Source organism: Lontra canadensis, unplaced genomic scaffold, assembly GCF_010015895.1.
Source record: "Lontra canadensis isolate GAN:19392208 unplaced genomic scaffold, GSC_riverotter_1.0 scaffold24, whole genome shotgun sequence".
Classification (NCBI taxonomy): domain Eukaryota; kingdom Metazoa; phylum Chordata; class Mammalia; order Carnivora; family Mustelidae; genus Lontra; species Lontra canadensis.
In genome coordinates, this window is record NW_022631018.1 from 6764546 (window position 1) to 6768851 (window position 4306).

At 46.6% G+C, this 4306-nt stretch overlaps 1 non-coding gene across 1 annotated transcript; it reads left to right on the plus strand.

Annotated features, from left to right (window-relative positions):
• Positions 1-3804: 3804 nt before the first annotated feature.
• Positions 3805-3911, plus strand: LOC116870900. Its single transcript, XR_004383314.1, has one exon. It is a non-coding gene; the product is annotated as a U6 spliceosomal RNA (small nuclear RNA).
• The last annotated feature ends 395 nt before the right edge of the window (positions 3912-4306 follow it).

Below are 4306 nucleotides of genomic sequence, written 5' to 3' on the forward strand. Positions count from 1 at the left end.
ACACTAGCTTCCTCAGACCCCACAACCTGGGGGACTTAAAGCAGCAGAAACATATCCTCTCAAGGTTCCAGAGGCTAGAGGTCTGAAATCACGGTGTGGGATGGCAGGGCCCTGCCGCCTCTGAGGGCTCTAGGGCAGACTCTTCCCTTGCCTTTTCCTAGCTGTGGGGGTTTCCACATTCCTTGCTGCTCTTTGACCACAGCTGCATCTCCCCAGTGTCCTCCCCAGCATCTCCACGTCATCTTTTTCTAAGGACGCCAGTCACAGTGCATTAAGAGCCCTCCCTACTCCAGTGTGACCTTGTCTGAACTAAATTACAGCTGCAATGACTTTATTTTCAAATAAGGTCACATTCCGAGGTAGCTAATGTCTTCAACATTTATTTTGGGTGCCACAATTCAACTCATAACCTTGGAGAAGGTAATGGGATACATATCTTTGATTATACTAAAGTGTAAATGACTGATAAGGTATGGGGAGAGGAGGCTGGGGACTGCCCTGCAGAAGAAGTGGGGGGAGGACCATGCATAGGCCATGAATAGACGGGTGGTTCCACTAATGGGGAGAAGTGGGGTAAGAGGGCCAAGGATGGAGCCATGAAGACTGGTTTCTTCTTTCTCCTGATTTGGCTGAGGGCTGACATTTCAGTGGGTGCACCCGTAGAACAGATAAAGAAGGTGGCAGCTCAGGTCTCCTAGAGGGATCCCTTTAACACTCAGACCACTTCATTCCTTTGCTCAAAACCCCCAAGGGTGCCCTTGGCAGGTGGCCTAAAGTCCATGAGGCCCCGTATCACCCACCCTCTGCCTCCACACACACACTTACCACTGCCCCTCCCCCCCACGCCATGCCAGCCACACTGGGCTCCTTGTTGTCCTGGAAAGTGCCTGGCAAGCGTCCTGCCCCTGAGCCTTTGTCCTGACATTCCTCTTGCCTGGAATGTTCTACATCCTTCAGAGATCACTGTGACTCAAGCTGGGTTATCAGGCCTTCCCTGACCATGCTAGCCCCACTGCACCCAGCACTTTCTTTGTCCTCCCCTTGCTAATTTTCTTCCACAGCCCTTCCTAAGTTCTGACACACAGGTACATGCCTTCTGTCTGTCCTCCTCCACCAGACTGTGAACCCCATGAGGGCAACACTTCGAGTTGTGTGCTCACCGCTATATCCCAGACGCCCCGCCGAGCAGCCTCTGGCATGGATTAGGTGTTCAGGAAATTTTCATCAGACGAAGGAAACTGCTTCTGCCCCACCATGTGTCTTGAGGGCCTAGTAGCTACTTAGGGGAACTTTGTGATGATAGGGGCGTTCCTGGATAATCCAGGGAGTGTCCCCATCTCATATTGACTCTTAACTTAATCACAACTGCCAGGGTGTTGGGTGGCTCAGTGGGTTAAGCCTCTGCCTTTGGCTCAGGTCATGATCTCAGGGTTCTGGGATCAAGCCCCACATCGGGCTCTCTGCTCAGCAGGGAGCCTGCTTCCCTCTCTCCCTCTGCCTGCTGCTCTGCCTACTTGTGCTCTCTCTGTCAAATAAATAAATTCTTTTTTAAAAAATGCTTTAAATCAATCATTCAATAGATCGATCGATCACAACTGCCAAGTGTCCTTTGCCGTGTGTGGTGATACTCCCAGGTTCCGGGGGTTAAGATGTGGCTATATTTGGGGGCCAGCACAAGCTGAGTCATATTCTGAACAGTGTTTACTGGCAAAAGAGGCAGAGGGATACCCCAGCTCAGCCCTGCGTGATGACAAGGACTGCAGGCCAGCCCCGGCGCCATCATCATCCCTGATTGGCTGTGAGGCCTGACCACGGACACTCGGTGTTCTCATCCATAAAGTAGAGATGATGTCCCCAGTGGAAGGGCTACCCCTATCTGTGGTCCCCCAAATCTTGGCATAACTTTAAAAGATATCCTTGATGTGGAAGAATCTTGATAACAAGGGAACCACAAAGAATCAGAGATCATGGGTATAAGAATCTCTCAACTTTTAACACCGGTGACAATTTTGTGGCTATTGGAGAGTCACAGTTGCTTCAGACAGAGGGATGCCATTAGCAAAGACTAGTGAACCTAAGAGGCACTCTAGTCTGGTTAATTGGTTGGATCATTTATTCATCAAGGATCAGAGTACCTGGTAATAGCCAGGTTCTGCTGTGCAAGGAAACAGACATTTAAATGTAAAACAGAGTATTAATGTAAATGTAAAAACAGGATCCCGTCCCTTGGGCTCACCGTCTAATAAGGAAGGTAAACCTGTACCCAGGTCATTACAAGGCAGTGTGAGATGTGCTCATGAGCTCTGTGTCCCAGGGGCTGGCGCATAGCAGGGGGAGCAGCCGTCTCTTCCTGGGACGATCAGGAAGGCTGCTCACACGCCTGGAAGGTGAGCAGGCAAGGGCAGGTGAACACAGGCGTGAAGGGAATGAAAGCAGAAGGGCAGTATAAAATGCAGAGAGGGCAATACGAGGCTACCTCAAGAAGTCTCAAATAAACCTATATTTGGGGGCCAGCACAACTTACACCTAAAGGAGCTTGAAAAAGAGCAAACAAAATCCAAACAAAATCCAAATGGTGTTGGAAAAACCAGACAGCTCCATGCAAAAGAATGACACTGGACCACTCTCTTCCATCACACACAAAAATAAACTCAAAATGAATTAAACATCTAAATGTGAGAGCTGAAACCACAAAGATCACTGAAGAAAACAAAGGCAGTTATCTCTCTGACATTAGCTATAGCAACATTTTTCTAGCTATGTCTCTTGAGTCCAGGGAAATAAAAGCAAAAACAAACTATTGGGACGTCATCAAGATAAAAAGCTTCTGCACAGCAAAGGAAACAGTCAACAAAACTAAAAGGCAACCCACTGAATGGGAAAAGATATTTGCTAATGACATATCTGATAAAGGGTTAGCATCCAAAGCATACCAAAAAACCTGATAAAACTCAACACCCCCAAAACAAACAATCCAATTTTAAAATGCGCAGAAGACATCAACAGTCATTTCTCCCGAGAAGACGTGCAGATGGTCAACAGACACATGACAAGACGCCCAGTGTCACTCATCATCAGGGAGATGCAGATGAAAACCACAAGGAGATACCACCTCACACCTGTCGGAACCGCTAAAACCAAAAACACAAGAAACAACAGGTGTTGGTGAGGATCTAGAGAAAAAAGAATCTTTATGCACTGTCGCTGGGAATGCAAACTGGTACAGCCACTGTGGAAAACATACGGAGTTTTCCCAAAAAATTAAAAATAGAGCTACCCCATGATCCCAGAATTGCATTACTGGGTTTTTACCTAAAAAATGCAAAAATGTTAATTCAAAAGGATACACACACACCTGTAGGTTTATTGCAGCATTATTTACAGCAGCCAAACTATGGAAGCAGCAGTCCATGGATAGACGAATGGATAAAGAAGATCTCTCTCTCTCTCACACACACACACACACACACACACACACACACACACACACACAGGAATATTACTCAGCCATAAAAAAGGATAGATCTTGCCATTTGCAACATGGATGGAGCTAGAGGGTATAATGCTGAGCAAAATAAGTCCATCAGAGAAAGACAAATACCGTATGATTTCACTCATTGAATTTAAGAAACAAAATAAACAAGCAAAGGGAAGAAAAGAGAAGGAGAGACAAACCTAGAAAAAGACTCAACTATAGAGAACAAACTGATGATTACCAGAGTGGGTGGGGGACGGGGGAACGGGGGAGGGGGATTAAAGAGAGCACATATCATAGTGGGAAAAATATGAAATAACATGAAATGAGTGCTCACTTTGGCAGCACATATCCCAAAATTGGAACAATACGGAGAAGATTAGCGTGGCCCCTGCTCAAGGATGACACACAAATTCGTGACGCATTTCGCACTTTGCGCAGTTTCCCCAGGGAACCGCCATTCTTGGCGGATTAACTCAGAGGAAAGAGTATGAGTCAAAGCCCCTATGTGCAGCGCTGGATAATGAAATTGTGATATCTGACTAGAAAAAAATATATATAGATTTTTTTAGATTGTTATTTATTTGACAGAGAGAGAGAGAGAGAGATCACAAGTAGGCAGAGAGAGAGAGGGAGAAGCAGGCTCCCCGCCAAGGAGAGAGCCCATTGCGGGGCTCAATCAAAGGACCCGGAGACCAGGACCCAAGCCAAAGGTAGAGGCCCAACCCACCGAGCCACCCAGGCGCCCCAGAAAAATATATTTTTAATGAAATTTTTTAAAAAAAGAAAGAAAGAAAAGAATCTCAGGAGATGGCTGGGCTCCTGGCATCA